The sequence below is a fragment of the Cnephaeus nilssonii genome (assembly GCF_951640355.1).
Source record: "Cnephaeus nilssonii genome assembly, chromosome: 4".
Classification (NCBI taxonomy): Eukaryota; Metazoa; Chordata; class Mammalia; order Chiroptera; family Vespertilionidae; genus Cnephaeus; species Cnephaeus nilssonii.
In genome coordinates this window covers 89,446,670-89,469,375 of record NC_137075.1, presented here as the reverse complement: position 1 = coordinate 89,469,375, position 22,706 = coordinate 89,446,670, and the positions used below count along the sequence as shown (strand labels likewise).

General features: G+C 53.4%; 1 protein-coding gene across 1 annotated transcript in view; it reads right to left on the bottom strand.

Annotated features, from left to right (window-relative positions):
• TMEM63C (transmembrane protein 63C) overlaps positions 1-22,321 on the bottom strand; it is a 64,838-nt gene extending 42,517 nt beyond the window's left edge. The window contains exons 1-2 of the mRNA XM_079769798.1: positions 22,219-22,321; positions 8,644-8,785 (exon numbers count right to left, since the gene is read on the bottom strand). The gene's annotated coding sequence lies outside the window, so the exon portion shown is untranslated. The remainder of the gene's footprint in view (positions 1-8,643; positions 8,786-22,218) is intronic.
• Between the last annotated feature and the right edge of the window lie 385 nt (positions 22,322-22,706).

The following is a 22,706-nucleotide window of genomic DNA, read 5'->3' as shown; positions in this document are numbered from 1 at the left end:
CTTGGGCACAAAGAGGGAAAGTAACTAGTCCAGGTAGGGCAGCCACTGGGCAGTGGGACCTGAACCCAGGACACTTGACTCCCCAGCCCCCTCCAGGAATGGTGCCCCCAGGCTGAAGACAGAAGCTAAATGGAGAATAAACGCTGACAGGAAGTGCTGGGAACACATTCCAGGCCAGAGTGGGCACAGCCCCTGAGAAAGCCTCAGAAGAAGGGGGAGAAGACGTGGACATTGGCATGGGCCAGGCATGGTACCGGGTGCCTCCTTATGGTTATCTCACTGACCATCATGGACGCCTCACAAGCAAGCTGAGAGGTAGCAGCCTAAGAGGTGGGCATCAGTATCCCCACTTCACAGGTAGAGAAAATGAGGCTCACAGCGGTTAAATAATGGGCCTACAGTCACACAACTGGAGAGAGACAGAGGCAGGACTGGAATCTAAGTGTCTGGCTCCACTACATCATGGGGCCTCTGAGGCACCATTGGGGGTGAAGCTGTTTTGCCCATTCCAGGAGGGCTGTATTTCTGGGGTACAGATCTGTACTACCTCTAAGGGACTCCCCACTAACAGGGAGGAAAGGCTGGGGGGCAGAGGGAGCTGGAGCGCAGCAAGGGGAGACAGTGGCCATCTCGCCCTGGGCTGGAAGCTGAGAGTGCGGGCTTCTCCCTCACCCACCTCACCTCTGGGACCCCTCTCCTTACCAGGAAGGTTCCCTTTCTTGCCCTCAAGACCCTGCACCCCCATCCAGGGGCCCATGCCTTTTTGCCCATGGCCCAGAGTCAGCAAGTAGCCATAATAGTTGCCAAATGGGGCCAGAGGCAGGAGGAAGAGGCAGCTGTGGGGACGCCATTGATGTCCACGCCCCTGGGAGCTGGGCAGTGACTCAGAGACACCAGGGGAGGGGTGACTCCCTGCTTGTGCTAAAAAGACAAGGAAGTAAGAACAGCACGATAGGATGCTGTTAAACTAGATGCTCTCAATTCTAAAAATAAAAAAGGGAAAGAAAGAGTAAAAAACTCAAAACCAAACCAAACCAAAATTATACCTGTAGGAAAAAAGACCATTTATCTCTGGGTGGTGGAAATGTGGGTGTTTTTTTTTTTAAACTTTTTTTCTGAATTTGAAAAATTATTTAATATGAACATGCTTTACAGTTTATCATTAGAAAAAGTCATATTTAGAAAGGAAGGCTTGCCCTGACCGGTTTGGCTTAGTGGATAGAGCATTGGCCTTCGGACTCAGGGGTCCCAGGTTCGATTCCCGTCAAGGGCATGTGCCTTGGTTGCGGGCACATACCCAGTGGGGAGTGTGCAGGAGGCAGCTGGTGGATGTTTCTCTCTCATTCATGTTTCTGACTCTATTCCTCCCTGTAAAAAATCAATAAAATATATTTTTTTTAAAAAAAAGAAAGGAAGGCTTGATATTTCCAGGCATGCACACAATCATATTTCCTTCTTTCTTTTGCATCAAATCTTTCTTCCCTCTTCAAGTGCCCTATTTTGACCAGCTCCTGCTCAAGCTTGTCGATGGGGTGGAGGGAGTGCAGGGGCCCGGGGGTTCTGTACAGGCTGCCTACTCAGAAAGATTCAAGGCCTAAATCTGATGCCACCCCCTCTTCCCTCCCCTCAGGGTCTGGCTGAGCCTGGTGCAGGAAGATCAAGGCTTAAACCTGCATCACGTGGGCCACCGTAACCACCACACCCCTGGGGTTCTGCTCGGAAGCCAGTGGTCCCTCCCCATTCCTCCCTCCCCAGATGTGGTATGGTGCTGGTCACAGCATCAAGACCCAGGTGCAGTGATCAGGGAGGGGGTTCTGTCCCCCAGTACAGTCCTCAGTCGGGCAAGTGGGGGCCAGCCTGCCATAATGTCGTATTTCAGTCTGGGTCCCTAGGGAGACCTCGACTCTTTGGATGCAAATCCTGCCTCTGCTATTTATTAGCCCCATGTCTTCGGGCAAGTTTCTTAACCTGAGCCTCAGTTTCCTTACCTGTAAAATGGAGATGTTATTAGCATCTATTGGGTGAATGTGAAGACAGTATGAACCAATTCACATGAGACAGAACAGTGCTTAGCGCATAGCAATGCCTCAGTGGGGTTAAGTATTATTTTCCATGTGAGAACCTGGAACTTTGCTGTTTATTTATGGGATGACGTAGCAAATGGCCGACTCCTCCAGTGGACGGAAAGCTCCTGATGACAGAGCCCATGGCTGTGTTTGCTCATTTTTTTCCTGCTGTGCTGGGCAGAGCTCAGTGCTTTATAAATATTTGTTGAAGAGAGGAATGATGGGCAGTGGGGCTAAGGGGGTCTCATTTGGCCCCATGATCTCAAACTCAGAGTGTTATGGCAGGAGGGGCTCTTTCAAACCCTTTAACCTGAGCCCCTCTTGCCAGAGATGAGCAGAGGGTGCTGCCGGCTGACGCTGCCTTGGCTTCCCAGCGCACAGGGCTGGCAGCCCCTGCCCAGCTCTGTCTCCATCTCCCCCTGGCGCGCTGCTCCATCAGGGCATGGAGGACATGGTGGAATCTTGGGCAGAGGCTGCATTTCTGTCTTGATATAGAAAAAAAAAGTGGCACATCTCAGTGCTGTGGAGCAAATACATTCCCCCCAGAACCGGTGAAGCTGCAGGCTCCAGTTCAACTCTGAGTTATTGCAGTAATTCCCGTCTCCGTGGTAACAAGTCCAGACTAAGCCTTCAGCTAGCAAAGGCCTCCGGGCAAAGCTGCACTCCCCGCCCCTCACAGTGCTGTTCTCTTCCCAGCCTCTTCCCTGCCATCTCCCTACCCTGCCGGGGTCCCGAGTGGACTGAGAAGGGGCAGGGAGAGGAGATGCAGCTATGGCAGATGCTGGATCTCAGAGCCAGCCCCAGCGAGAGCCGGGATCGAGGCGCTCAGCAGCAGGAGCACACAGGCAGGATGCTGCTGGTGCCACCCACCCCAGCAACGCCTGGGCGCTGGCGGGTGGTGCCACGAGCCGGGGGAGACAGAGAGACCCAGACTCTCGAGCCAGGATGCTGAGCCCCAGCCCACACAAATCCAACCAGCTACTGATGACTCGTCGATGTGTAGAGAGAACCAGCCTTAAATGAACACTTGCTCTTTGTGGGCACTGAGCTGGGATGTGCGGAGGAAAGATAAATCTCAGACGGCTCTGCCCTCAGTGAGAGCCCAGTAAGGTGGGGGGAGACCCAAACGAAGTGAAAGCAGCCAATCAGAATAAAGAGTAACAGATGCCTGTTCAGCGAAGCCAGCAGGGAGCAGGCGGCACACGGAGAACACAGTCTCTGCAAGCCTGCCCGCGGCTGGGTTTTCTCTGGAAGGAGACCCCGGAAACTCGACAGTGATGCCTTCTGGGAGAGAGACTGGGTAAAGGCCGAGGCAGGGTGAGGACGGCTTGCGCTCGTTATATTCTCTTTTTCACTTTCTGAGTTGTGTACTGTGTGTAGATCTAACCAAACCAAACAACAACGAGAAGCAAAGCCAACATGAAAAGCATCACCATGTGACAGACACTATCACAGGGTGTGACCCACTTTGTGCTGGGCCCCGAGGAGAGGGCAGCTCTGGCACTGGGGGGCTCGCCCCGCCTCAGGATCTGAGAGGTCTCCTCTGCGGGGGCTGGGTGTGTCTGTCCCTGTCTCTATCCCTGTCCCTCCATCTCTGTACCTGTGCGATTTGGGACGTGTAGAGGTAGTGGGTTGAATAGTGTTCCTCCCACCATCATGTCCATCTGGAACCACAGAATATGACCCTGTTGCTGTAACTATGCATAGTGTTGGATGTTACTATGGTGTTCAAGGTGGGAGCTATTGTGGCTGAAGAGAGACTTGAGCCCTGACAGTTTGAGTCCAGCAACCACATTCCCAGCTCTGAGTGCAGATGGGGCTTTCCCCCTGAAGAGGAGCTGCCCTGTGGAGGCCAGGGGCAGGGCATTCCAGGAGGAGACCACGTCTGCACCAAAGTGGAGGGGCAGCTGGACTCAGACTGTGTTAAGGTTTTCCCCTGAGGGAGCTGGGGGTCCCCAGATGGGAACGCACCACCCCTTGGGGCAGCGGAGATGGGAGGGACACCAGGCTCTGGCCCCATCTGTCTAAACAGGGCAGGAGACGCTGGCTGCCAAGGGCGGGGGCGGGAAGGGGGTTAGAGAGCGGTGGAGGGGCTCTCTCTGTGAGCTCAGCTGCTCCAGCGATGGGCGGGAGCCAGAGGGCAGAGGCTGGGATCTGGCTCACATGGCTTCACAGAGCCTGCAGGGCAGAGAGCCCAGAGCACAAGGGGCTGAGAACCACAGGGCTCCTGTGGTGGGCGCTCTATTTATGGATTTGCTTGTCTGGAGGGTTAGCTCTGAAGAGAGGCTGAGGGGGTGACTGGCTGGCACAACCTCTGTGACCTATGGTGGCCCCCACGCTTTGGCCCCCAGGTAGTCTCTGTGTGGCCGCCTCATCTAAAGCACAAGTCCCTGGGGCCAGGGGTCAGTCTCGCGATGGCCTTGCTCCTGCCCCTTGGGCTAGGGGGTCAGGAAGGCCACTCTGATTCATGCTGAATGAGGATTCAAATAGCAGCCTGAATCCAGAGGATGGAGCCAGAGGAAATGAGCTCCAGCTGCAGCAAGAGGTATTCTAGTTAGACACAAGGAAGCACTGGCCCGAGATGCTGAAGGAAGGAAGCAATAGCCATTTCGGGGGGAGACTCATCCTTCTGTCTCTCAGTCTGCCTCTCTGGAGGACACTTGGTGGGGATTTCTCTCTCCCCTCCCTTCACGAGCTCCTTCTTTTAGTTCCCTCTCTCCTTTCCTGCTGGCCTCCCACCTGCCTCTTTGTCTGAGCAGACCAGAGGCTCCCCCACCCTTCTTGTCCCAGAGTTGCTGTGGGCCTTAGAGCTCAATTCAGCCAATGCGTGCTAAGGCCCCCACCTGCAGGAGGTGAAAGACCTCCAGGCCCTGCCCAGGGCACTTCCCGCCCAGTGGAGAGATCAGACAGTTAAGCCAATGCCTACCCTCAGAGAAAGGGCCAGGCTCTAGAAAGGCACAAGCCAAGGTGATGGGGCTCAGAGACCACAGCCCCAGGGGGGCCAGGGAAGGCTTCAGAGAGGTGGCAGGTGGCATGTCAGGATTGACAGACACCAGCGGGAGCAGGCAAAGAGGACAATTGAGTGGAGGAGGGAAGCAGAGGGTGGAATATTCCAGAAATGGCCGGGTTGACCGGGTTGACTCACCTGGGTTGACTGGTAGGGTGAGAAGGATCTGCTAAGAAAACAGACAGACTGGGGCTAGACCGCGAGGTCCTGCATCTCAGGCTGAATGATCCGCACGTCACTTAAAGGGTTTTGGAGGAAGCGCGTGCCATCTGGGCTGGGACCAGGCCTTCTGGATTTTGCTCCTTTCCTAGGACCTCATGAAAGGCACTGGCCCTGATTCTGAGCCCACAGGCTTCCCAGGGGTTCCTCAGGGGAGCAGGTGATGGGCAGCTCAAATGACACCTTTCTGTGAGGCCTGTCCTGATGACCCTGTTATTAACGCGAGTCCCTGGCACTCCCGATCCCCCTGTCCTTCGGTTCCATTGCTTGTACCTCCTTCTGACACACTTCCCCCATAGCTTATGCCGTTTATCGCCTCCACCCGCATTAGAATGAAGGCCCCATGAGGGCAGAGTCTGTGTCTGTTCTGCTGGCTGCTGAATGTTCCAGTGCCAAGCGCGGTGCCTGGGATCCCAACCAATCCATTCATTTGTTGAATGAATCAAGAGAAAAACACCACCCTGCATGCACCCGCAGCAGGGTCTGTCACTTTACTTTTGGCTTCCTGAGTTTGGCACCACCCGAGTGGAAAAATCTCTGCGAAAACCAGACAGAACTACTTCTCCCCTGCTGCGCCTCTCATGCTTGCCAGGAGTCTGGGAAGATCTGGACAGTTCCTCCTCTCTTCCTCTGCCAAAACACCACCCCTTTCCTTCATCTTGGGGTGCAGGCCAGGCGAGGAAAATTTCTGCTAAGGAAAGCAAGGGGCTGGCAGTCTGGAAGAACAACTGTGATGGACCGAGCAGAACATCTACAAGTTACTGAGAGCCCATGCGGGCACTGCACAGGTGCTCTGGCATTTGTTCCATTCCTACCAAATGGGTATTATCTTCCCATTTTACAGATGGAAAAATAGAGGCTCAGAGAAGCTCATTGACACGGACAAGTTCTCCCCATCAGGCGAAGAGTCTGCTTTTGAACACGGGCCTCCCTACTCCCACCCAGTGCCCCTTCCTCCACAGCACATGGCCTCCCTTCTGCCAGCTGAGATGCGGGGTGCGAAGCTTGCCGTGTTCTCTGTCCAGGGCTCCAGATCATGGGGTGTGTGTGTGGTTGGAGGGAGTGGGGGCGGCACGGTTTCTGCTGCTTTAGGCTTCCCACCTGAGCTATAGGAGCTGAGGTTTGGGCTCCCTCCAAGGGATGAATGAGAACAGTGACGTCACATCTGCCACCTGGCTAACTGCAGTGACGGCCTGTTCTGGCCTGTGGCCAGGCATCCTGTCCTCGCTCTGATGTGAATCATGAGGGTTGGAATCTGAAACCGGGCTCCCTGCTTTTGAGGCCCCAGCAAGTCCAAGGGAAACCAAACCTCCCCTTGTGGGCAGACACAGCACCTGACATCCAGGCCTGTCACGGCCGGGCCACAATTGGGGAGGCCGAAGAGCCTGGATCAAACCTTCAGTTGTGGGGCCGCAGGTGGCCGCACTTCCGTTCCTGAGGGTCTCAGTTCTCCCACCTTGAGGGTGGACAGTCTCCCAGCAAATGTGATTGCTTATCATGTGCAAGGAAAATGGTAGAGTTTCTGCCTTTGAGGCCCTTAGAGGACAGGTCAGAGGACAGTCACCAAACGTGCGGTGGGAGCCATGGGGGGTTAGGTTAACGGGGCAGCAGGTGCAGTTGGGGTGAAGAGGCTTCCATCATGATCAGAACTAACATGTTAAGCACGTAGTAAGTGCTAGATGTGGTTTCAAGCACTTTACAGATCCTAACTTCAATCTCCATAGTACCCTTAGGGTACTGGCGTTACCCCCATTTTACAGATGAAAGGACTGATGTACATAGAGATGACACGGCTCGTAGGTGATGAGCTGGGAATCAGACCCACCCGACTCCCGAGCCTGAGCTCTTTACTTCTATTTGATGCTGCTTCTCCCAGGAACCTAGGCTGGAGGGACAGGGTTCAGCACCGGGCTGGGCAGTGGGCATGGCCAAGGGACAGAAGTGACATCGGCCTGCGCTAAGACTCCCTGCCCTGGAGAGCTCTCACAAGGCCAGGCCAGGAAATGATAAGGGAGATGAGAACATCGACCACTTTGATCTGCACAGAAAAGACTTTACCTAAGATGACTTTTCTTGATAATAACAGCGATGGCAATGTTCTTGGCCAACAGCCCACACAGGGTAACTTCTTTCATGGAAAAGAGATTTTAGAGACATTCCCCATCAAATAAAGAAGGCGTATCACAGTTATAGCTTCTCCTGACCAGCCAATCCTTTCTTGATGTTATTAACTTGTCTACTTAATACGGAAGAAAGCCTCACTTAGATGCTAACTGGCTTCATACCTTCCAGCTTTGGAGGTTTAATCACCTCCTGTCTCTTTCACAAGGGGCAGGGTGGGGAGGGGCGGGGGGGTGGGGGTGGTGTTGCTAGGAGTCACCAGGTGGGTGGAAGGATAGGAAAGGAGGAGGGGCAGAGGCTGTGGGGGGCAGAGGCTGTGTGTGTGGGGGGAGGGGAGTGGGGAGCGGCTGGGGGAGGCAGGGCAGGGAGGAGGCCGCTGACCCAGGAAGGGCTGCCTGAGACCCGGGCTTCCTGTGCTGTTCTGACCAGCTCATACCTGAGTCCTCTGAGCTGTTCAGTTACAACCTTTAAAAAAATTTTTTTGAATGTTTTAATTGATTTTATTTTTTAATATATTTTTATTGATTTCAGAGAGGAAAGGAGAGGGAGAGAGAGGCAGAAACATCAATGATGAGAGAATCATTGATCAGTTGCCTCTTCCACACCCCCTACTGGGGATCGAGCCCACCATCCCAGGCATGTACCCTGACCAGGGATTAAACCATGACCTCCTAGTTCATAGGTCTACACTCAACCACTGAGCCACATCGGCCAGGCCATTTTAAATGACACTAACGCTTGAGATTGAGGTTGACTGTATCACTAAGATCCCTCCCAGCTCTAACGGTCTATGAAGATACCATTTGTCATAACCCTTTCTCAAGGAAAGGGGGTTGAGAGGCAGGGAACTCTCAGAACAGCCATGTCTGGCTGGGCTCTGGGCCTGTCCCAAACCAGGGCCAGCTGGGCAGGAGCTATTCTGGGGACCCAGCTGGTAGCCCTGCAGGGGGCATTTCTGTGGAGTAGGGGGCGTCCTAACCAGAGCCAGAGAGCCTTTGGCCCCCTCCCAGGCCTTGGGAGCCAGGGTCCTCTGGAATAGTGTTCTTTGGAGATGGGATGGGCCCATCTTGCACCCCCCGTCCCCCCTCATCAGGTTGTGGGTTTGGGGGCTTAGGGATGGCCTTTGCCCAGCACTGACAGGAGAGCCTCAGGCCACATTTCCCAGGCTGAGGAAGGAGTTGGTGCGAGGGGCTTAGCCCTGCTGAGTGGGAGAATGGCAGGAGCACCTACCTGGGCAGCAGGGGAGGTTTGGGGCTCGGGCAGATGGGCTGTCACCAGCCGTCCCTCCTCTCGATCTGTCGTCAGGGGCTTCCGAGGGGCCCAGCCACCGCCCAGCTCGACTCTTAACCACAAAGGTGGCTGGTGCAAGGCTCTGTGGCACAGGGACAATGAAGCACTGTCAGTGCCGGCGGGCATGGATCCCAGGCCTCCCCTGGCCTCCTCCCCCCGCCCAAGCAGGCCAGGTCCCTCCCAGGTCCAATGTGCTGGTCAGCATCTTTCCCCAAGGCCTGCTTCAGGGGAGTCCTGATGGGGTGAGGGGCACCCCAGGTGCAGCTAAGACTCTCAGTCTGCCCCCCACCTCCACATCCAGCTGCCCACCCCTGGGTGAGTGAGCAAGGGCCATCCTTCATCTCAGCTGAGCAGGGGCCAGCGGGGAGGGGGACCATGGATGGAGCACTGCCTTGGGGGTCCAAGCACTTCCACTGGAGCACCCTACTTTCCTCGCTGGGGTGGGGGACTTCAGCGTAGATACACAGACACTGCCAGCAGGACTGAGCTGGGGAGATCAGAGGGCCCAGAACCATCGGGTGACTGCAAGTAGGTCTTCGGAATCATTTGGTGGGGACATTGCTAACATGCAGGTTTCAGGGCCCTGCCCTAGCCCACTGAACCAGACTCTTCAGGAAGGTGCCTGGGAGTCTGCATTTTAATAGGTTCCCCTCGTAGATGCACATGGAATAAGACTCGCTGGACTATGTGCTGGGAAAAGTCCAAGGATGGAGCTTTGATCACATACATAAAGGGGTCATCAGTCCCTCTCCTGAGAGCAGCATCATAGCAGCCCAGTCCCTGCAGACAGACCGGCCAGGGGCCCTGGGCCGCTTGCTGAAACCTCTCTAGGCCTCCCTTTCCTCATGGACAAAATGAAGGTTGGAGACGGTCTCTTGGGCCCTTCAATATGTAAAATTTTAGTGTCAAAACTGGTGAGCCCACTGAGGAAAGAAGTTGAAAAGAAAGTTCAGGGTGAAGCATCTTAAATAGTATTCTTCCTTATAATTGGCTCCTTTATAAATACTCTTTTTAAATTCAGAAAATAATGTGCTTAAGACCATTAAAAATAATACACATAATGAAAAGTCTGCCTACTATCCCAGACCTCTGTCCCAACCCCAAATATAAACACGGTCAAGTTCCTTAAGTTTTCTTCCCAAAGCTTTTTCATAAATATTGACAAAGACATATCTATGCCCGTGTTTTATTTTAAACCCAACCAGCGACACATTCCTGGCACTCTGTGTTAGTTAATATACATCACACACCTATCCATAGCAACATAGATCATTCATGTAGCAGCTCACAGAGTTCCCTTGAAGGAGGCTATAATTTACACGAATCTGTCCTGTCAATGGATGTTTCGGTTGCTTCTACATTTTTGCTGCACACACCAAGCTGCAATGAACGCCTATGACACATATCTTTGTGCCTATGTGTGAGGTTAGCTGTAGAATAAATCCCGGGGTAAGGAGTCAAAATTTAGGTATATCTAAGATTCTGATAGATATTGTCAAATCGCCTTCAAAGAGGATGAGCCAGTTTGTACTGCCCAGAGGTGCATGAGAGTGCCTACTGCCCTCCACCTTCGACAGCACGGTGCATTATCAAATTTCCAACATTGCCAATATGAGAGATGAAAAGTGATACCATGTTTCAATTTTTTTAAAAAGTGTTTTTATTGACTTCAGAGAGGAAGGGAGAGGGAGAGAGCAATAGAAACATCAATGATGAGAGAGAAACATTGATCAGCTGTCTCCTGCAAGCCCCACACTGAGGACTGAGCCCACAACTGGGGCATGTGCCCTGGCCAGGAATCGAACCGTGATCTCCTGGTTCATAGGTCGACTTGACCTCTGAGTCAAGTGCTAGTTCAAATTCCAAATTGAAACATGATATCACTTTTCATCTCTCATATTGACGCCCAACCACTGAGCCATGCTGGCCGGGCTCAGTGTGTAATTCTTAATTATCAGAAAGGGCAGACATTATTTTCGTGTTTATTGATTGACTGGCCTTTGCATTTATTTTTCTGTGAACTGTCTGTTTGTATCTTTCCTACTTTATCTTACTGATTGTTGAGAGGTTTTTCTGAATGAAGGCAACTAACTTTTTGTCATGTGTATTGCAAATTGTCATTTGTCTCTTTTTTAACATTATTTATGGCATCTTTTGCTTACATGAATTTCAGATTTTTCTGTAGTCAAAAGTATTTCCTACTAGAGGATCCTAAAAATATTTGCTTGTGTTTTTCACTAGTATTGTTAGGGTTTTCTTTCTTTCTTTTAAATTTTTCCTTCCTTTTAATCTTTTCCTTCTAGAATTTACTAGTACTTCGGTGTAAAGAGTGTGATAGGGCCCAGCTTTATTTTTTTCCCAGGAGGCTAGGTAGTTGTTTCAAAATCGTGTTTGAATAATCCATTTACTTCCCCCACCATCACCCTCCTTCTAGATTAAAAATCTCAATTTATCTGTGCAGTAGGATGGGTACAGAGAGCATGACCTCTGAGTCAAGTGCTAGTTCAAATTCCAATTTCATGAGCTCTAGAAGTCACCGAACCTTCCTGTGTCTCAGTTTCCTCATCTAAAAGTGGGGACCAGAATAGCACCCTGTGCAGAGGGTTACTGTGAGGAGTAAATGAGTTATTTCAGGTAAAGGGTGGAGAAAGATACAGCCATGTGCTGTCTACAGGAGACTCGCCTCAGCTGTAAAGTCACACATAGGCTGCAAGGGAAAGGATGGAAGAAGACATTCCATGCAAATGGTAACAAAAAGAGAGCAGGGATGGCCGCACTTATACTACAACATAGACTTTAAGTCAAATACTGCCATGAGAGACGAAGAAGGGTACTATCTGTATATATAAAAGCCTAAGCAATGGGACCGACTGGAACGACTGGTTGCTATGACGTGCACTGATCACCAGAGGGCAGATGCTCAATGCAGAGGAGCTGCCCCCTGGTGGTCAGTGCGCTCCCACAGCCAACCTCCCCCGGCTGGCCAACCTCCCGTGGTCCCTCCCCTGGCTGGCAGGCCCCGGGCTGGGACGGGGAACTGGGGGTGGGTGGTGGTGGACGCAGCCCCTTTCCCAGGGGGGCTGAGGGCCAGCTCCCTCCTCAGGACTGGTGGCCAACCTCCTGCACCCCATCCAGCCCCTGGCCTGCAGGCACCATTGGCACCCGCCCGCCATGGTAGCGGCATGGAGGCGAGGGAAGGAGGATGGGGGGGGGGGGTTGAGGGTGAGGGGGGCGCGCAGGGAACCATGATGGCGGCGTTGGCATCCGGCGTTCGTTCCTTCTGTGCCTGTCCTGGCGACCGTGGCCTCCTTTCCCAACCCCGCTGGGGCCTTCGATCCCCAGGCTGGGATGGGGAACCGGGGGTGGGTGGCAGCGGACGCCGCCCCTTTCCCAGGGGGGCCGCAGGCCGGCTCCCTCCTGGGGCCAGCGGCCAACCTCCTGCAATCCCCCCCCCCCCCCCCCGCCATCCTTCCCCCTGGCTGGCAGGCCACAATCGGCCGGGCCCCAATCGGCCTGGCTCCGATTGGCTCTGATTGCCGGCCAGGCCTAGGGGCCCCACCCATGCACAAATTTTGTGCACCTGGCCTCTAGTATAATTACAAAAAGTCAGTTCTCCAGGAAGATATAGCAATTATGAATATATATGTAGCTAACAGCAAAGTACCAAGATATACAGTATGAAGCAAACATTGACAGAGGTAAAGGGAGAAATAGTGGTGCAAAAATAGATTTTAATAAACCACTTTGAATAATGGGTAGAACCACCAGACTGAATATCAATAAGGAAACAGAGGACTTAAATATCTTCAACACTATAGACCAACTGGACCCAAGGTGTTAGTTAGGCTGCAGGTGAGGGGTGCAGAACCGTGCCTGGCACATGGGAACCACCATAAGCTGGCGATTATCATGATCACCATTGCACTGCACATGTGCTTTGTCTTTGTCTAAATACGCTTTTCTGTTCCATTGATCTGTGAGTCAGTTCCACCACTGGACCAATATCTATAGGGTGGGGCAAAAGTAGACTTACAGTTGTTCCCATGGAAAACAATATAATAACTAATAAATAATACAAGAATAAACTGTTTCATGTACTCACAACTGTAAACCTACTTTTGCCCCACCCTGTATTTTTAACAACATTTTTTTGGTTAATCCTCACCCGAGGATATTTTTTCCATTGATTTTTTAGAGAGAGTGAAAGGGAGGGGGAGAGAGAAAGAGAGACTAGTTGCCTCCCACACGCAGGCTGGGGTTTGAACCTGCAACCCAGGTACATGCCCTTGACCAGGGATTGAACCTGAGACCCCTCGGTCCGGTCCACAGGCCGATGCTCCCAGCTACTGAGACACACCAGCCAGGCTGCCCCACCCTGTATTAGGTCTCAGGGCTGGGGGACAAGGAGTGAACAGCATTAATAAGAGCTGTTCTTGCCAATGCTGGTTAGACTTTCCGTTATGTTTAGCACCTTTACTGATATTGCAAATGCTCCTTTCCATTATATTTTAAGAGGCTAACATTTGTGCATAGAAAAGCTATACAATTTTTGTTTTAATATTTATTAGCGGTCATCTTAGTATATTTTTATTATTTCTGAAACAGTGTTTTCAATGGACTGTCTTGTTCTTTTTTATTCCAGGGGATCAATCTTATCTGCAATTTTAATTGATAAATTGGCCTCCTTTTATAACTTCTATTTTCAAAATTTGTATTTACTTGCATTTCTAGAGAAGTGTTAAAGAATAAAGGGAATGGTGGTCATTTTTTTCCTTGTATGTATGTATGTTTGTATACCACACATATACACATACACATACGTGCATAAAACCATGTTCAGCAATACCCATCTATTTCTGCTAAATATTAGAGACATATGTTCAAGTTTATCAAATGGCTTTTAGGCATTTTTAACACTTACGGAGCTGTTTATATGATTTTTCATCTCTTTTTAACTATTACTTTGTTCAATTATATGAATAATTCTCCTATAACTGAATCTGTATTTCTGGAATATAGCCTCACTTACTTGTGGTGTATTCACTTTTTAACATAATGCTGTGTGATTCTATTTGTTCTTATTTATACTAATAAAAGGGGAATATGCTAATTAGGGTGGACATCTTCCAGACATCCTTCCGGACAAAGCCACAGTGGCTGCAAGGGCCGAGGCGTGGCTGCGAAGGGCCCAGGCTCAGGCCAGCAGTGGCACCATCAGCAGGGTAATGGAGGTGGTATCTTCCCCTGATCTGCCAGGTTGCCTCCCGCAGAGGGAGGCCAGACTGTGGCTTATGCCAGGGACCAAGGCAGAGGTGGTTAGGGGCGATCAGGCCAGCAGGGGAGCAAGTTAGGGGCAATCAGGCTGGCAGGGGAACAAGTTAGGGTCGATCTTGCCAACAGGGGGCAAGGTAGGGGTGATCAGGCCGGCAGGCAGAGGCAGTTAGCCTAAACTGGCAGTTGGACATCCTCTGAGGTGTCCCAGATTGGAGAGGGTGCAGGCCGGGCTGAGGGACCCTTGTGCATGAATTTTGTGCACCGGGCCTCTAGTTAATTCATAAAATGTGCACCAATATTCATAAATAAGATTTTTAAGAGTAATTTTTTGTGTCTGTGTTTTGTGTGATCTTTGTCAGTGTTGTGCTGGCTTTATAAAATAATTTGGAATCTTTCCTTATCTGTGATCTGGTACTGTTGGTACAGTTTAAATGACATTGGAACGATCTCTTCCTTGAAGGTTTGATAGAAATTAAAACAGCCAAGCCTGGATTTTTTTGGAGTGGAGTTTGATGAACACTCAGTTTCTTCCATGATTATTGGTCTGTTGGGGTTTTCTAGTTCTTCTGGAGCCAAACTGATGGTTTATATTTTCTCAGAAAACTATCAGTTTTGGTTGATTTTCAACTGAATTTGCATGTGGTCAAGCATGGTATCCTCTAAGGATTCTATTTTCCCTGTAGCAGTGGCTACTTCCCATTTTTAATGTTCGGTTTCATGTATTTGGCTATTAGATTATCTAGACTTAAAAAATCATCACATGACACATGATCCCCACGCCCCTACGAGCTGCCGGAGCCTATGCACTATGTTCACAGCCCAGAAATCGAGGAGCTGGAACCAGGGACGAGGGTGAGGAAGGTAGCGAGGGAGGGGCAGCCTGACAAACACAAGTCATTCATCAAACACAGAAGAGGGCAGAGCGCCTGCCCACAGAGTCCCTGGCCTTGAGCCCCTGCACCTCCTTTCCCAGCTCCCCACACCCAGTTCAACGCCAGCTCCCACCCTGCCTTCAACACCCAGCTGGCGCCTCCTTCCCAACCGCCCCTGACTTCCCAGGGAAAAGTTGGCACTTTCCTCCGACGTCCCAGGCTACTTTTTTGTTTAATTTTGAAATAATTTCAACATAAAACAGGTAAAAGTATAAAACCAACAGAATTGGCCAGTGGTAACATTCTGTCATTTGTGCTTCAGATCTTTTTTGTTAAGTGTTACTGGCAAATGAGAAGGCCTTCCTTTCCCCCTGTCCCAGCTCCCTTCCCTCTCTGAAGGTAACTAGAAGCATAAACTCGGTAGGAATGCAACAGGGCAACATGTCTGCATCCATAAATCATAAATAGTATTGTTTTGTGATTGTTATTAACATTGAATTTTCACTAATGGCATTATTCTGCATTTCCCCTTTTTTGCAATATTGTTTTTGAGATTTATTCATGTTAATACAGAAATGTGTATGTATATACCAGCTTTATTAAGGTACTAGAGGCCCAGTGCACGGATTCGTGCACCTGTGGGATCCCTTGGCCTGGCCTGCGGGGATGAGGCCGAAACTGGCTCTCTGACATCCCCCAAGGGGTCCCGGATTGCGAGAGGGCAGTTCTTGGGTGACCCACCCAGGATTCGGGCTGCCTCTTCTCTGGTTCTGGGTGTGTCACCTGAGAACCACAGCTGCCAAGTCACCACAGCTCAGCAGCTCCTGCGTTGAGCATCTGCCCCCTGATGGTCATTGCGCATCATAGCTACTGGTCAGATGGTTGGACAGTCAGACAGTTGCTTAGGCTTTTATATATATAGATAATTACAAAACATAAAATTTCCCAATTATATATATATATATATATATGTATATATATATATATATACACACACACACACACTAGAGGCCCAGTGCAAGAAATTTGTGCACTCGGAGGTGCCCCTCAGCCCATCCTGCACCCTCTCGCAGTCTGGCAGCCCTCAGGACATCCTTAGCGCTGCCGCTGAGGCGGGAGAGGCTCCTGCCACCGCCACTGCGCTCACCAGCCATGAGCCCGGCTTCTGGCTGAGCGGCGCTCCCCCTGTGGGAGCACACTGACTACCAGGGAACAGCTCCTGCATTGAGCGTCTGCCCCCTGGTGGTCAGTGCACATCATAGTGACCGGTCGTTCCGCTGTTCAGTTGATTTGCATATTAGCCTTTTATTATATAGGATTAACTGCTGTATAACATCACAGTTTTAGTTGTCTACTCCATTATCATAGATACTGAAGGTATTGAGGTTGAGACCTCTTTTTTGTGTTTCAAACATTGTGCCCTAGATATCCCCAGAACTGTCTCCTTAGGCACACGTGTGAGTTTCTCTAGGTAATTATACTCCTAGGTTTGAAACTGTTGGTCATAAAATATGTACATTTTCAGCTTTAATTGCTATTGCCAAAATGTCCCCTGACGCTCTGTACTGCCGTTATTGTAGCATTTCTGAAGCTGTTGTCATGATCTGTCGACTTGCCTACCTGCCCCTTCCCCAGGAATTACCGGCGCACATGTGTGGGACTGGCACTCTCTGAGCACTTGATAGATGAAAGGATGAGCTCACTGTCTAGTAGAAGAGACAGACTGAAATGGGAAAAGTACATTAAAGGCTATGAGACCTCCTCCGGTTGCCATCCAAGAAAGGCTTCATGGAGGTGGCGGCATTCAAATTGGGTTTTGAAGGGCAAGGAGACTCTGAACCGATGAGGATGGAGAGGAGGACAAGGACTGGGCTGGAGGAGGAGGTGGATGGCACAGTTTGGACATGTTTGATTTGCTAGAGTAGTGGTTCTTAGCTGAGCAGGGAGTGGGCAGGGTAGAAAAGCAGGATGTGTGTATTTTGTAAAAACTTCAAGTTGATCTGATCCACCCTGCCCACCCAGGAGAGCCCCCGAGCCAGAGCAGAGGGTGAGGGAAGGGCCAGGAAGCAGGAGGGCAGGCTTGGAAAGATAGTTTGTGCTTAATCCCAGGTGAGTCTTCCACGGCAGGCTCTGGGGAGCCAGTGAGAAGTGGCCGGGTCAGAGCTGGGCTCAAAGATGATTCATCCAATAAGCAGGCAGATAGTCGAAATATCCAGCCCTGGAATAAGGCCTAGACCCGGAGCCTGCTCACCAGGCTCTGTCGGGAACAGATCTGAGCTGCCTGGGCTGGGTTTCCTTCCCGGACCCACAGGAGAGCTCTGGGACCTGGGTCCTCCTGCTCCTCCACTTCGCAGCTCTATGAGCCCAGGGCCAGGGGCTTGCACATTGCTTCCTGTCCCCTCCGTCCCCACGGCTCCATGCAGGTGCCCGAGCCAGGGCCCCAAGGAGCCCCTTCATGAAGCCTGGAGCCAGGGCCTGGCTGTACTGCGTCTCCTCTCCCTGCCTCGGCTCAGGCTGGGCCCCCTAAACACACCTTCAATGTGTCCCAGGGCGTGGGGTGGGGGTGGGTGAATCCAATCTTTCCATTGCCTGCTGTCCTTCCGCAGAACCCAGCTCCGGGCACCCTGCCCAGAGTGGAGAGGAAGGGGAGAAACGCACGACCTTTACTTCCAAGTCCTTTTGTCTTAAGCAACTTCAGCAAAACCACCAGCAGTGCAATAGCAGGTGAGCTGGGGATGTGCCCGCTAGGCTCAGGGGGAGGAACACTCCCCTGGGGTCAGACTACTGTGGCAGAGGGAGGCGGGGTATGGGGGGGGAGGACAGTTGGGCTCTGCCACTTCTGTGCATGTGTGTGGTTGTGGCATTTACTACCTCTCTGAGCCTCAGCTTTCTCATCTATCAAGTGGGCTACTCACACCCACTCTGCCTCCCCCCTGGGGTGTGCAAAGGATTAAAAAGGGGGGATAAGGAATGTGAGGTGGCTGAGTGGCACCAGGACTCAGGCCAGTGACCCTGTGCAGGCTGTTGTTCTTCTAGTACCTGGGAGGGTCTCCCCAAAGCCTGGCCTAATTCCCAGGCCTGGGCACACTAAGTCCCAGCCCAGGGATTCCTCACCCCCAACACTTGTGTGCTGTACCCCCATGCTTGCCAATTCCCCCAACACCCTCTGAGAAGATGTCCCCCTCTGCCAGGTCTCCAGGCATCTGGAGTTCTTTTGAAGGGAACAGCTCAGTTCAAAGAGAGCCTGGAGGAATCAACATGTTGGTCAGCAGCACTACCAGCCCAGAGACCCCTGGGCAGCCCGCCACTGAGCAGGTAAAGGGGCGAGCAAATAGAAAGAAAGGGGCTCTCAGTCACTAAGCACATGCTGGGCACCTTTCTGCTTCCTCTCATCCACCCTCTGATGGCCCTGTGCTGGGATTACTTCACCATGTTGTGAAGGAAAGATTGACAGAAGAGAAGTGAGCAGGCTTGAAGCAGGTGGGAACCCAGCTCCTCAGTGCCTCCCAGGACTTGCCTTGTCCTCCATGCCCCCATGACCCCTCCACAGCACAGCTGGTCTCCCACGGAGCCCAGGGTGAGTGTCCAGTGCCTTCTGTGGCATTTCCAGCCTATTACCAACCACTGCCACTCAAGACACCCCAGGCGATGAGGCCTCCACATCAAGAACTCAACACAGCCATATCCCAGGCCAACCGGCCATATGTCTCTCTCCAAAGACCTCAGGATGCCTTGCTCTTTGCCAAGATCCCGTGGCCTGAGGCCAGTGTCTCTCTGACTGGACTCGATTGTGAACAGACTCAGCCAGTTTTGGGAGGAGACTCCTGTCCCCAGGACCACCTTCCTTCGTGAGACCACTCAGTGATGGGGAGGAAGGCTTGGCTCCCCGCTGGAAGCTGGCCTGGCCCCTCTGCTTCTGAGGATGACAGAGGCCCTGACTTGGCATGAACAAGGGTCTGCAGGCCCAGGGTGGTGTTGTATCTCCGCCACCCCCAGCCCAGCTCTTCGGAGCGTGTCGTGAGGGTGCGGGTGCAAAACCGCAGAGTCGAAGGGTGGGAAAAGCAGAAGGCGAGAGTCTAGGACACTTGGATCCTGGTTTTCTAAGTAGGTTCAGGCTTCGATCCCTTTGGGAACATTACCAATCACCAGGAGGAGGCAGGAGGTGACAAGGAGGCACCCCCTGTTCTCTCACCCTGCCTCTATATGTTTCAGTGCCAGCCCCAAGGGTGCTGGGAAGCAACATGGCAGCTCAGGTGCCTACCCTCCCCTGGAAACAAAGGACGCAGAGTTCTGGCTGCAGGTGATCTTCTTCTAAAGAGCCACCCTCGGTTGGCCCAGAGCCATCCAGACAGATCTAGAACAAGAACACATCATACCTCTAGAGCTGCCCTCCCCACACCCCCTGTTCTCATCTCAGCTCCCTCTATGATCCTATTTTGCATGAGTTGCACCAGCCAACTCATGGGCAAGAACAAGAATCTGATCGATACCACTCATGCAGGTAGGTGCATAAGCTGAGAAAACCATGCTCTCCCAGGACAGGGAAGAGGCATGAATGCTGGGCCCGCCTCAGGCAAACAATGCACTCAAAGCTGCTGATCTCACTTGAAGTAGAGCACTTCCCCTAAGCACTTTTGCTACAGCCATTCCCACTCGAGGCCCTGAATGCCCTGTGGGCTGCCATCTTGGACAACCTGTGCAAAGAGCTCCCAGAACCTTATGCCCATTATCTCCATGGTTCTCCCACCAGCTGCTCTTCAGGAAGAGAGTCCCTGGGATTCGAGAATCAATGGGGAGGATATACGCCTATAGGAAGGTCCGCTGTGCTGCCAGTCACCAGCATTTTATGGAAATCCTATTAAATATCACAGGCAGCGAGGAGGGGGAAAGGAGGTCCTGGGGCCAAGACACAGCTTGAAGTGGGGGAGGGGGGGTAGCCTGCCTTCCAAGCCTAGAAGGGTGCTCCGGACTGGCCCTGGGGGTAGAGGGAACAGCCACCGTTCCCCCGTGGGGGCCGGGAACAGATGGCTTCAAATGAGCCCAGAGTCTCCAGGAATAACACTTCCCATCTCTAATAAGCACTTGACAGGTTTCCAAAGCCCGCCCATCCATCTGGGGACGGTGTTTGCATGCCCAGCTGTCAGGTAGGGAAACTGAGGGCAGAGTGCCAGCCTACAGGGGCTCTGGTCCAGAACGAGGTGCCATGTTCTGCCACAGGCTGTCTTCCCACGGCCCAGAGGCCTCTCTGAGACCTCTGCCTCTGCCTCTGCCTCTGCCTCTGCCTCTGCCTCTGCCTCTGCCTCTGCCTCTGCCTCTGCTCGCCGGGAGGGACCTGCCACCCCTTTCCCGGACTATGAGGCAGTGGCCTTCCTCCTGGAGAAGAGCCGGCAGGGACCCTAGTGGCACCCCAGCAGAGGAGCCCGACACATGGCGCATCCTCTCCCCTCTCTGGCAGCCCGGTCTCATCTGGTTTCCTGGGAACCCCAGCCTCTCCCACAGGCCACCCCAGTGATTACTGGGGATCCTCATGCAGCCAGGGCATGCTGTGATCCCCAGGAGCCAGCTTCCGAGCTCTGGGCTCAGAGGGTGTGTCTGAAACACACACAAGGTAACCCCCTTCCACTCAGAATAACGGGCTGGGCAGAGCCTCCGGTCCTGCGATGCCGTGGGCCCCTCCTGCTGTGGTCACCGCTGCGGGCACCAGGCAGGAGAGGTAGCTGCTCTTGGCTCCGAGAAGCCCCTAGAAATTGTGTGTCCCCTGTGGCTGCACAACGAGAAGACGACCCAGTCACTTTGGCCCCCTGTTCCATTTGCTTCTTTCCTACGTCACTTGAAAACGTATCTTAAAGGAAGAGAAAATGCTGGGGCTGTTATTGTTACTGACACCCCCTCCACTAACCAGCCTCCTCTTACCAGGGCTGGGACTGTGGGGGGAGAGAGGAGGGAGGAGGAGGCCTTGTCCAGTCTGCCCTGTGGTGGGCAGGGAGTCAGGAGGCCTGCATGTAGGTAAGAGACCTGGAGAAACTTGCCTCATTTTCCTCATCCACCCAAGGAGCCTGGCCGGCTCCAGCCCTAAACTATCGCTCTCTCCCCACCTCAGTTTTCCTCCAAAGAAAGGCATCTGCCCCATGGAGAGGGAGGGCGAGGTGAATTCGGGAAAAGTTCCCCTCCAGGGCGAAATCCCAGGTCCATTTCTCCTGGGGACAGGAGTTGGGAGAGGGCAGGGATGAGGGGATACACCAGGAGGGTGATGCTGAGAGAAGGCAGACTGGCCAATGTGGTCCTGCAGCCTCTTCCCCAGCAGGCGGGGGCTGTTCCCATCCTTCCCCCACCGGCCCAGGAACTGCCACTTGGCTTCCACCAAGGCTGGAATCGGAGCCTGCGGCCTGGAACTGGGCACCCTCTCCCCGAGGCCCATATACCCTCTGCTCAGATGAGCATTTTTCATGAGCAATTTTTCCCTGTCCCCAGACAATTCAGATCCCTACAGTGTTCCCGTGACACCCTGGAGCCCCGTGCGGAAGTTGTAACTCTCTCCGGCCTCAGGGAGGAGGAAAGGGGCGCTGCGTGGGGGAGTCCACTCCAGATGGGACTGGAGGTCTAGAGCGCAAGACTGGCCCCTGGCCCTCCCGAGAGCACTGGGCCACGGCAGTGCCTGGGAGGCCAGCTCGGTAGGACCTGCTAAGTGGACTCCGCGAAGCCGCAGCACCCCTGAACCTCAGGCTCCCCAGGTCCATCATCCAAATGCAAACGTTCTCTCTCTAGGCCAAGGCAGGCAGGAAGGAAGCTTTCTTTGAAAGCATGGGAGAAAAGGCAGCATCCTTTGGCCCTGCGGGCCCGGGAGCCCAGCCCACCCAGCATAGAATGCGACCCCAGGCGGCGGCAGCTCAGAGGCGACGCTGTGGTACCTCCTCGCGGCGGCGGCAGCGCGCACCCCTCCCAGCTCAGCCCGAGAGTGGGCGGGCGGCACAGCCCCGGGGAATCCCTGGGTGGGGGTGGTCCAAGGAGGCAACTCCCAGCTGGCTGTCAGCAGGAGGCCGGGGACCCCCCAGGCAAGCCTCCCGCCCACCCTCCTCCCCCACCGCCCAGTGAAGACGGTCGGCCCAGACACGGCCACCCGGCCCTCCCGAGTCGGCGGCTCATTCCATCCACCCTCCCCTGGGTCCAGGCTGGGCCACAGCCAGCGAGGCCAAGGCGTGTGGCGCAGTCGCCCCCACCCCCAACCCCTCCCACTCAGAGGTCCCTGAAAGCACAGAGCACGCAGCCCTCCCCCACCCCCTGCCCCTCCCCCTCCCCCGTGGAAAACCCGGATTCTGCGCTCCCTCTCCCAGCCGGATGGATGCCTGGCTCAAACCACCCGCGTGCTCACCACTTCTGCGCCCTCCGTGCCACGGCCCAGCCCCAGGCAAGGTGTTCAGGCCGCGGAGATGCGGTGACAGACTCTCGCCCCGGATCTGGGAGGAGACTGCCAGCGGGTCCTCCTCCTCACCGGGTGGGTGAAGCCAGCCCCCCTGCCAAGGGACAGTCGGCAAATTCCCCCCTGCACCACCGCGGGAGCGGCATCCCGGCTCCGCCCGGGCAGGAGCCAACCTTGGCCCCGCCCCAGGCTGCTCTGACCCTCCGCTGGGGAAACCCGGGCGGGACCATCTGATACCGAGGCCCAGGCTCCGCCTCCGAGACCCGGACCAGGAACCGTCTGCAAATTACCACCGCACACGCACAAGGCTACCGGTCCCTGTCTGCCGTCGCTCTGGGCCTCGCCTGCTGTCTTGCTCCTCTCTGCCTACTCTCCAGCTCTCACCCCACCCCAAGCTGTCCACGGAGACATGTTCCTTACCAGCCTCCCCAACCCTGCCA